Source organism: Lichenostomus cassidix, chromosome 1, assembly GCF_008360975.1.
Source record: "Lichenostomus cassidix isolate B80296 chromosome 1, HeHo_3.0, whole genome shotgun sequence".
Taxonomy (NCBI): Eukaryota; Metazoa; Chordata; class Aves; order Passeriformes; family Meliphagidae; genus Lichenostomus; species Lichenostomus cassidix.
The window spans coordinates 99470876-99482168 of NC_139479.1; positions in this window are offsets into that span (position 1 = coordinate 99470876).

Below are 11293 nucleotides of genomic sequence, written 5' to 3' on the forward strand. Positions count from 1 at the left end.
AGCAACACATGGTCTAAACTTCTGGGGCAGCTTTGAGTTCTGGTCTTGAGTTGTCCCACATGGTAGACAGAAGAAGCTGAAATCTCTGAAAGAGAAGTCCAACTTGTTCTGCTAAGGGGAACAGAGCTAAAAATAACAAGATTAAATCTGATAGCAGTTTTCTTTGTCTTCTGGTTTCTGTGGTTCCTGGCTGCCCTTGCCTCCTTCACTCATAAGCGCCTCTGAAATTTAGGAGGCAACAAAACTGAGAACCTCATAAAGCCACCTGTCACTTGGGAAAAAGGGTCTTACAGGACACCAGATACCAGGAATTTTTTAGAAGAAAAATAAAGAGGCAATGAAGGCTATCCTGGAAGGGGAAAATTAATTTTTGGGGAGTTTGTGTTTCCTCCTGTACCTTCAGGAAAGTGTGAGGCAGAGGGAGACGATGACATAGTTCTATCCACTCCTCTGAGGTGCTATCTAAGCCCAAGTCCTGGAGAGTGGGATAGAGAAGAAACATTATGTGATGCAGACTTTACTGAATATACAACTCTCCCAGAAATCACATTTCCTGAGGCTTCCATTGAATCCTCAGTCCAAACAATGGCTGATTCAGACAGGAAAAAGTCCATAAACTCAGTTCTTGTCTCTGACTGCAATGGTGCTGCAGTAGAAGGAGACATTTAATGGAAGGACTCTGAAAAATGCCCCAGGGGGTGCCACACCAACTCTTCTTTAGACCTGCAGGTTTCAGTGTCTTTGGTCACATGTAAAGGACCCCACTGATGTGCAGATGGCTGGCTCTGAGCATCGTGTTGCAGGATGGGGAAGCCAAGCTGTGGCACTGAGCCAAGATATAGCTTTAGGAGGTATGCAAAACAGCACAGACAGTCCAAGTGTGTAAAGCTTCCACTTAGCATGTGAGACATGGGAGAGAGCAGGAAAGTGATAGCACGTGGGGTCATCCCCTTTAGCTCCACTCACACATCAAGTGGTATTTTCATGAGACTGGAAGGGTCCAAGCCAAAGCACATACCAAATATTGCCAAACCCTGGCACAGACTGCCCGGGACAAGGGTGGAGTTCCTATATCCGTGGAACTGTTCAAAAGCTGTGTAGATGTGGACTTGAGGACATGTTTTAGTGGTGTCCTTGGTGGTGCAGGGTTAATAGTGGGATTTGATGATCTTAGAGGTATTTTCCAACATAAATTATTCTATGATTATATGTCAACTTTAGCAAGGTTGATTCTAGCTATCTTGCGGAGCAATGCCAGAAAAAACCCACACATTCAGAGGTTTAGCCTCATCTGCAATTGGTGGTATTAGCCCAAATATTACTGTGGATTTTAGATTCAGGGAGGGGTGCTTTGTTCCTTTACCTTCTTGTTTCCACACTTCTCCCACTCTGACAAGATCAGCAGAACCTAGTAGTGATGTGCCTACAAGGCTATAAGTGAAACTTCCCACCTTGCAGTATGCACCACAGTTTGTCCTGAACAAAGCTGAGGACAGATGCAATTTCTATGTCTCCTGGGACCCAGGACTTCAATTTTGGCCTCGGTGGTGCAATAACTGGGCAACACCCTGAAAAGTCCCAGATATATTACTGACTTGTGAATTTATCCTCTTAAAAGTGCAAGCAAATGGTAAGATTCCATCTTGTTTGCTTTCAAGCTGCCGTAAAAAGCAGGACAGTACAACCCACAGAAGCTGCAGCTCCTGAAATGCAAAAATCTTCACCTCACTTTAACACTGGTTTTAGTGGGATACTACTTCTATTTCATGACTCTGTAACTTTTTTCTTTCCCTCCCATCTGCCAGCTACAATATATATATTTACTATTTCTTACCCCCTCCCCTCCCCTCCCCTCCCTCCCTCCCTCCCCTCCCCTCCCCTCCCCCCTCCCCTCCCCTCCCCTCCCTCCCCTCCCTCCCTCCCTCCCTCCCCTCCCCCTCCCCTCCCCTCCCCTCCCTCCCCTCCCCTCCCTCCCCTCCCCCCTCCTTTTTATGTATATAAAGAAGGAAAAAAAAAACCCAAAATGGCTCCTTCCCAGGAAAGGGATGGAAATGATGGTGTTACACAGTCGTGAACCGTCAGCACAGAACAATAAGTTCCAGGCAGAGGAGCCTAAAAAAAATAAAGTCCAGCTTACAATAGACCATAGGCCTGGAAATAAATGATAGAGCCAATCTGAGAGATCCCACAACTAAGAAAGGGCATCTGATGCTGGCTGTGTGAGGAGTTTCCAGGGAAAGAACACAATCTACCTTTGCAAAACTGTGTGCGTTGCTGATTGTACCTCCCAGAACCCCTTCTCTGGTCCAGGGTATCCTGAAGCACTGTTGTATGCAGGGGGCTCATGCTGCTCCCACACAAGCTGCTGCAACCCCCACAGCATCAGGCTCCGCATCGTGGGGCTCTGAGAGTCATGGTGGTCTCTCAAACCCCGCAAATAGCTGAACCACATTAGCACCGAAAGACCTCACTGAATCTGGCTCCCCTCATGGGTTTTGATGTTCAGTCTCATTTCATGGCAGCATGTGGTTTTGTTTCCATGTGTTTATTACGGTGTCTACTTTGTTGTGAAAAGGAGATGAGTCTACAGCGGATGGATGTGGTCCACAATTATTAAAAGAGAGATCTGATTACTTTTAAACTTTATTTTAACATTATGCAACTTCCCATCGGCATCATTAAAGACAGCCTTGTGCAGCTCAGCTGTGTTTTAAACACAGCATTTTCTTGGGATAACAAAGACGAGTTGGTTCCATGACAAACCCCAAGGACACATCAGCTCTAATTATATCAAAGGGATCAAATATCAACAAGAATATCTTACTCCTCACTAGCACCTTCCACCTGAAGACAACATTGTTGCTAACAGCTCTAACTGCCTGACTGGATTTGCAAACTAGCCTCATTACCCTTTGCCTTGGTTTGAAAGAGAGATGTCTGCCAAGGAAGGCAGGAACCTCCCTTGGAATGGAGAATATGACCCCACTCCTTCCCTCCAAATTATTATAACTCTCCTCTCCTCTCCTCTCCTCTCCTCTCCTCTCCTCTCCTCTCCTCTCCTCTCCTCTCCTCTCCTCTCCTCTCCTCTCCTCTCCTCTCCTCTCCTCTCCTCTCCTCATTTTCCATCTAGCTCTTCATCCAGTCATAACTGACTAAACTACTGTGTACTCCCTTGGATTCTGGCCCAGAAAATGTGTGGTTTCTTAAAATGTATGTATATATACACTCTGCTTTATACCAGCCAATACCTTCTGAAATATAGGTGGCTAGAAATTGGCTGATCTTTTCATATTACATATTTTAAAAATAGGTTGACATCTGTGTATAAGTTCTGCATAAGCTTCACAGAGTCTTAGTACCAGTAAGGAAGGAGAGTGTCAACAACCGCTTAGCTGCTAATACGGGCCAGAGATACTAAGGAAGGTAGCTGGGAAAATTGTATTTCCAGAAAATTTTGTTAATCATACAAAAATGGAATGGCTTGGGGGGAAAAAATCTTGATGGCTTTCATGAAAGAAGTAGGTACTGTGAGGTTGAAAGGAAGTCTGAAAATGGGTGTATAGAGTCCTAATTTACTTTAGTATTTCCTGTGTAAGGTCTTAAAGATTGATTTTTTCAATAAACATTACAAGCATAATGACCTGGAGGTATGATCACAGATCAGGTACCCGATGGAGAGCTATGGAAAAAGAGCTAATGCTCTTAGAATTCCTTTTTTTTCTGAGAGAAAGCTGCATTAGTTTGAAAGAAAGGTATCAGATCTGAAGCGTGCAGTAAGAAAGACTCCAATTACTAAAGTATTGAATAAAGAGGGAAGAATTTGGCCCAAAACCATACTCAGTTAGGAAAACACATATGTCAAATATAATTGAAATTCAAGGAGATTTTTGATACACAAATTGCATTTATAATTTGGTCCTAGCATCATAAATCGAGTATGTGTAAAGTCTTAGTAAAAACTTTTATTTTCCCAACCAAAGGAAGTGTAGTTTTCACCGAAATAAAAACTACTTTCAGAGTCCTGACTTCAGTGCAGTCCGGAGTTAAAACTAAGCAGGCACATTCAGACAATGTCCAGGGTCTGTGTGTCTGCACCTTCATAGAAAGGAACATTTTGACCTTTATTTTGCATAATTTTTCATGGAGCAAGCACTCTTTTCACACAAAAAAAATGCAGACTAAGGACTCTTAAAAGTTGGATTTCAAATTAAATTGGGTGGTTCTCTTGAACTCAGTCATTTTTGAGGGGTTAAGAGTTTTTTCTCTGGTGCATTTTTGTGTGTGCTTGCATATTCAGATTTCGGGAAGTGGAAATGAACAAAATAAAAGGCCATCCCTTCAAAGCACAAAAGTAAGTTCTCACTCATTTCTGATTTTCACCCTACACATGGATCATATGAATCACAGATTCACAGAATAGTCTGGTTTGGAAGGGGCCTTAACGATCATCTCATTCCACCCCCTGCCATGAACACCTTCCACTAGACCTGGTTGCTCCAAGCCTTGTCTAATCTGTCCTTGGACGCTTCCAGGGATGGGGCTGCCAGAGCTTCTCTAGACAGTCTGTGCCAGGGCCTCACCAACCTCACAGCCAAGTATTTCTTCCCAATATCCCATCTAACCCTGCCCTCTGGCAGTGGGAAGCCATTGCCCCTTGTCCTGTCCCTCCAGGCCCTTGTCCAAAGTCCCTCTCCATCTTTCTTGGAGCTCCGGTAGGCACTTGAAGGGTCTCTAGGAATGATTTATCACAGAATTATAAATGCCTATTTTCTGTCTGCCTTCTCCCTTTAGGAGCAAGCAATTTGGGATGAAGCAACAAAACCAAGGGGAGAAAATGAGTGGGCAGTTGGAGCAGAACCATCACTCAACACTTCCTTGGTCACTACCAGGAACTGAGGATCAGCGTCTGTCCCTGATTTCAGTTTTTCTTGACTAAGAGTGTTTGCAAATACATCCCTGTGTTTCTGAATTTATTTCATGATAGCTTCTGCCACAATATGCGTCCCCTGTAGGAACAATTATTTGTGCTCCTGAGTGCATGCAGCAAGATGTCTTTTTACTTCTGCTGTCATTTGAATCCCTGATCCCTCTCACCCCCTTACAGCTGCCTGTGACTTTAACACCTTCTCTCTGGGGTTTGAAGAAAAATGTCTTTGTTTTCAGAGCCATCCAGCCTGGTAAGGAGACCTGATTGTTTCTGGAGAAGGTTGATGTATCCATGCATTAGGGCTCACTGATACTTCAGCTCCTCATCAGCTGTGCTGAAGACGCTGAGCCACTCCATGGAAGCTGCACCTGTTGTCAACTCCATCTGTGTCCTGCTGGGCAAAAGGGACCCTTCGCTGAGGACATTTTCATAGTACATCTGACATGCTGACTTTCCTAAAATCGCCCAGGTTCATATGGCACCTTTCTCCCTGCCTATTGTGTTCAGAGCACTTCTAGGACATCCCTCTACATCTCTTTTGGCTTTTGTTGGGATGAATGTGTAAAATGACATCTCCACCTCATCTCAACTCATCCCACCCCCTCCAACATGGGAGCAAAGGCAGTTGTTGGACAAGCCAAAAGCATGAACCTCCTCACAAGAGGACTCAAAGAGAAAAGCGGTGGAAATGTATATTGTTCCTAGTGAGCTTAGATAATATTTAAAACTCAACAATCGAACCTGACTCCTTCTGAAAACCTTCAAAGCACTTAAAAATAGGAATCTGGTGTCTTGCTGTGAAGTAGGATTTATTTGACTCCATTTAGATTTCGTTGCTTGGCAATAAGGAGATAGTTATTTCAGATTAGATGTGAGGAACATGAGATTCTGATCTAAGGGAGAATCTAGTATCTAATAATATGTGCCTCGCTATAGGTGATAATTTTGAGATGAGTTTATGGATCCCTGTAATTACATTTTCTAAGTGTGCTTTGTTGTGGTTAACAGGTAACTGCAAAGTGATTACATGAATATATATGCTTGGCAGGTTAGACACTTCCAATACACATGATTAGCATCATGTTTTTTTCCCCTTGTAATTCTTTGTGCTAATATGTGGGACTTATATTAAGATAAAGGCACCTCACCAGCAAAAAAAACCCACTAATGCCATGCTTCTTATTGAGGCATCAGTTCACACAGCACTGAAGCATAGCACTTGTATTTTGAAATACAAATATTTTTCCTTTCTCTGTGGTATATCCAGGATAGTTTATATGCCTTCCATACACATTATGCATGTATTGTGTTGGATCATTTCCACCAAAACTATAAAGCTTTTTGTATGTGTGTGCATGTGTGTGGACAAAGCAATGGTTTAACCAGCTTCTGTTCAGTAATATAAATACAAAACTGGTCTGGACACAGGGGCAAGTCATGGAGGCAGTGGTGTGAAACTGCACTTAATCATACTGCACACATCCATGCCCTTTACCCTGTGGTAAGTGTGAGGTAAGAGGAAGTGAAATCATGTCCCTTAATGAGAAAGAGCAGAGCCCACTCATTTTCTCAAGGGTATGAGAGGCTGTGCACTGTACTACCCCACAGATCAGCCTGTGCCTTCACCAAATCCATCACTATTGCTCTGCAGGCTCCCAGCTGACATCAGTGTGGGGGCATATCCTTGGATAATTGCATGAATTTGGGGGTAGGATGGACCTTTTGTCCATTAGAGTGTCGATTTCTGCTCACCCTAAATGTGCTAATAGCACAGCAGGGACACTTTGGAGAAGAGAGGGCCTGAAGAGGGCCCTTCTTCCTAGCTCCCACCCATTTGAGTGAGCATCAAGTTGTTGCTGGGATGTCTCGAGAGCAAGGACATGATGCCCCAGGGCTGTCACCTCCCTTCCACTTATTCTTATCTGGAGGTGGGACCCAAACCCTTCAGTGGGGGTTTTCCTCCACAGATCCCCTCTTTTGGGAACATGTTTTGGGAACACTGCAAAACTTACCATCTTGCAAAGCCCCTCAAATGTTGGCCTGCCCTGTGCCTCCCAGTGCCATCACTGCTGGGTATCTACCAAGAGTCACAGAAGGCAGGAGAGGACAGAGAAGGGAAACTTGGAGAGAGCAACGCTGGAGGGAACCATCAGATTGGGTGCTCCTGGTAGAAATAGCTCATCCACCAACCAATCTGGTCTCCTTCCTGGAGTTAAAATTGCCCAAGGACTATGCGAGTTCTGTGAGAGTTGAACCCATTACTGAATATGATCACACACCCTTAAGTCCAGAAGAACAACCCAAATGTGTTCTGAGGCCAGGAGTGAAGGGAATGGTGATCAAACAAGTCTGGGAAGCAATTACCCCCAGATCTGACACTGTGGCAGCAGAACCTATCAAGGTATTACACAGGGCATCCTGCACATACGTACTGTATCATAACACAGGTTTAATCACTCCAAGCTTAGACAGGGATTTAGTGGCCAGTGATTTCAGAAATTACTTTTATTTTGCCAATTTTTTGTGAGCAGGCTGCTGTTTGCAAGTGAAATTATCTCTTGCAGAATGAGCAATGGGGCTGAATGCTTAGGATCTGATTTATTTCTTTGACCTGTGCATGGAGCTTTCAGAGTGTGGAAACCTGCACTGAAGAAGGAGGAAATTATTTGAAGGGAGTCTGCTTTCAAGTAGAAAGGAAATAATTTGCTGAATGTTTTAGATACTGTTGATGTTCTCAAATTTAAGGCATGAAAAGAAACCTTTTTTTAGCAGCAAGTGTGTGAGCAGGAGCTGTCTCTTTGATCTGTGCCTGTACACAGTGGGGAGGTGTCCATGAGTTACAAGGAAATGTAATGCACTGTCATTCTTAAATAAAAACACACTAACTAATTAAATTGAGACCCCAGTGACCAAGTGATTGGTCTGCAAGTTTGGAAATCTCTATCCTGCAATGCTCTTCAGCTTGGGGTAAGTCACTTAACCTCTGTATTTCCAAGTCCTCCTCCTCATAGCCTTTGTCTACTGATGAAAACTTCAGTATGATTTACACAGAGTGATATGAATGTATTTTTCTCATCCTTCAGAACTTGGACTCTGACATTCATCAGACCTGCACTCCCTGACATAGCATATGGTTGACCTCCACATGTCCTCTGTCAGCCAGGTTGCTGTCTGGCCTGGCTGCTCCAAGGGTCTCTGTTAGGTCTCTGTTAGTCATCATGGAGTCAAAGGTTTGGAGACCCAAACATTGGAGTGTGGGCATCAAGCAGGGGGTGTGGTCCCATGAGACAGTGGGAAACACTTAGTCTCTAATTCTTCAACTCCCACACTGTGATGAGGCAGCCAGAACTTCCCAAAACAGCATCTTCTTGTCCAGGATCTTCATGTAAAAAACGTTTACAACGCAGAGCATTAGCCTAACTCATCCTGGATGTATAGGATTGACAGCACATGCATATCTGGCCATGTGATGGCCAGCAGTATTCTGGAAGCCACAGCTTTGGGGAGACTGTTGAATGTCTGGAAATCCAGTGGATCATTTATACAAGAGGTAGATCATCATTAAAAAAAATCAAAAAACAACAAAATAGGAAGAGCAGTATCTTGATCATGGAATGAGCAAACTACCTCAGCAAGCAACAGAATAAGAGATTATACCCAAAGCAGTAGAATGATAGATTAGCAGTGAGACAACAGATATCAAGTGTCCTAGGTTGCAATATAGATGTATTTAAGTATTCTATTACCACCAGCTGTGGGCCGTTAGCTGCTATCACCTGCTAATGACCCACTCCGGATGACAGGCAATGGGCCATCAGGGACCCACCATGTGACTCATGGACTTATCTCATCCCATTGTGGGATGCTCTGCCGAGGAGGGAGGAACCAGGTGTTCCCACGTGGATATAACCTGGCCTTGGAACTGCCTGAGCTAGCCCTGTCTACTGGGTTCCCAGAGGACCAGAGCTACCACTGGATCTTCAGCTGGAGACCAGACCTTCACAGGATCACCGCTTCAACTGGACTACTTCAGTTGGACTGCTACTACCACCCTAACAGGGTGTTAGGTTGTATCTGACTTTGTCAGTGCTTTTCCTTGTATTATTTCACTTATTTTTAATTTCAATCTTGACTTGTGATCTCCCACTGGTTTGTTTTCAAACCAACACATCAAGTTAAACAAGCAGAGCAATAGGTTAAAAGCAGTTGGCCATGAAATCCATGAAGAGGGAGCTGTCCAAGGCTGGTTTTTGCCATTGTAGTTGTACCAACCTGTTTGGTAAAAGCTGACTATGCACCAAAACTTATGAAGTTTTGAGGCAAAGGAAATGTCTTTTCACCTGTGAAAACATTTCTCTGTTGGATGGAGAACTGGAGTTTCCCCATGGAAGAAGCTGTCCTCAAGCTCTGGTAAATTCTGGAGGGCAAAGTCAGATTTCAATGCCAACTCAAAAGGCATCTATGAAATGCTCTTGGTCTGAATCTTTCAAATCACAGGTTTTCAGGAGCTGATACTTTTGTCTTTTGTTCTCAGCAGTTTCTGGGAAGTCCAAGACACTACAGTGATACATGACTTTCAATCATACGAAGTCAGATCAGTTTGTACGGGCCTTGGGGCCAACCTGACCCTCTTACTTATCAATCTGAGTGTAAGAACTCTGGACTTTCTAAAGGACATGAGACATGCTTGGTTTGGACTGTGGCTGCTCCAGGATCTCACTGGTCACTGGGAAACTCTCAGCAAGTGATTCAGGCTTCATCGTAGAGGTCTGTCTTTTTTCCATGGGTTCAGGGGAAGTCCCAGTGCAGCTACTATCCAAAAGCAGGTCTCTCATTTAAGATGGATGCTCCTCTGTGTCAGCAAATACACACTGTCAATCTCCAACACTCTCCTTAACCCCACTGGGAGCTTGGATAAAATGCAATGTCAAATGCTCATTAGAAATAAATGGGATACCTCAGAAATGGGATACCCTCAGGAGTACCTCAGAAAACTTAATCCCTCGGAAGTCTGAGAAAACTTACTGCAATTTCCCATGTTACATTTTGGGCCAATACTGTTCATCCCATCACTGGGCACCTCCAAGGAGAATCTGTCTCCTCTGCACCATTACAGCAGGTACAAGTTGCTGCCAAGAGCAATAAAATTTCCCTTTGCCTTCACCAAATCAGAAAATAATTTAGGCTGAAAAATGCCTCTAAGGCCATGGAGTCCAACCATTCCCCCAGCACTGCCAGGTCCATCACTAACCCAAATCCCCAAGTGCCATGTATACAGCTTTTAAATCCCTCCAGGGGTGGGGACTCCACTGTTCTGGGAAGACTATTCTGGGGCTTGAGAGCCCTTTTGGGGAAGAAATTTTCCCTAGTATCCAATTTAAACCTCCCCTGGGGCAACTTGAGGACATTTCTTTTTGTTCTATCACATAGTACTGAAGAGATCAACTCCCACCTCACTGTAATCTCATTTCAGGGAGTTGTAGAGAGCAGAAGGTCCCTCCTGAGCCTCCTTTTCTCCAGTCTGAGCCCCGCAGCTCCCTCAGCTGCTCATCACCAGACTTGTGCTCCAGACCCTTCCCCAGCTTCATAATACTGGACAGTACCTGGATAAAGTGCCAGGTACACTGGAGGTTTTCCCTGGTCACTGCTCCATGGTAGACCTTTGTGGACTGACCTGGTGGCCTTTTCTTCTGCATTAATCCTTTTCACATGCCACTGAAATTACAAGTGTGAAAACAACACGCTTTGTAATTTTGAACTCTGAGACATCATCAGTCCATTGTCAGTTTTTTTTCTCCATCCAGTGGTGTAAAACCAGAGACACTCTGGGAGAGATGATGGTCTCCTGTGTAAATGAGATGGGGGTCTGGCATGCTGTGAAGGGAGCTGGTTTGTATTATCAAGTTTTCTGGCACATAAGCTGATTTATTAATTTCTGGAGCTATCTCTGCAGGACGATATTCACGGAACTAATTTTAGGCTGCTTTTTAAAGCAAACAAATACAGGATTGCAGCTAATCCTCTTCTGCTGTCTCATCTCTAGCTGACAGCTTGCTCCAGCAGGAAAGAAGGACCCCACAAGGACTGTGTTTCACCATTGTGTATCAAAACAAACACACACACAAAAAGGGACCCAACCACTCACCTCAAACAGCTTCATTTATTACATACAGTGTTGTCTTCTAAAGGGAATCTGCTGACCTGCTGTGGCTGGCTTTTTCTTCCCTGAGTGAAAAACTAGGTCCACTCCCCTGCTAGGATTAAAAAGGTTTAATGAAAGACAATAGGGGACAGATAAAAGCAAAAGGTCAGCGCTGGGTGCTTTGGCATTCAGCCAAAAAAGCACACCTGGTATGGATAGAGACA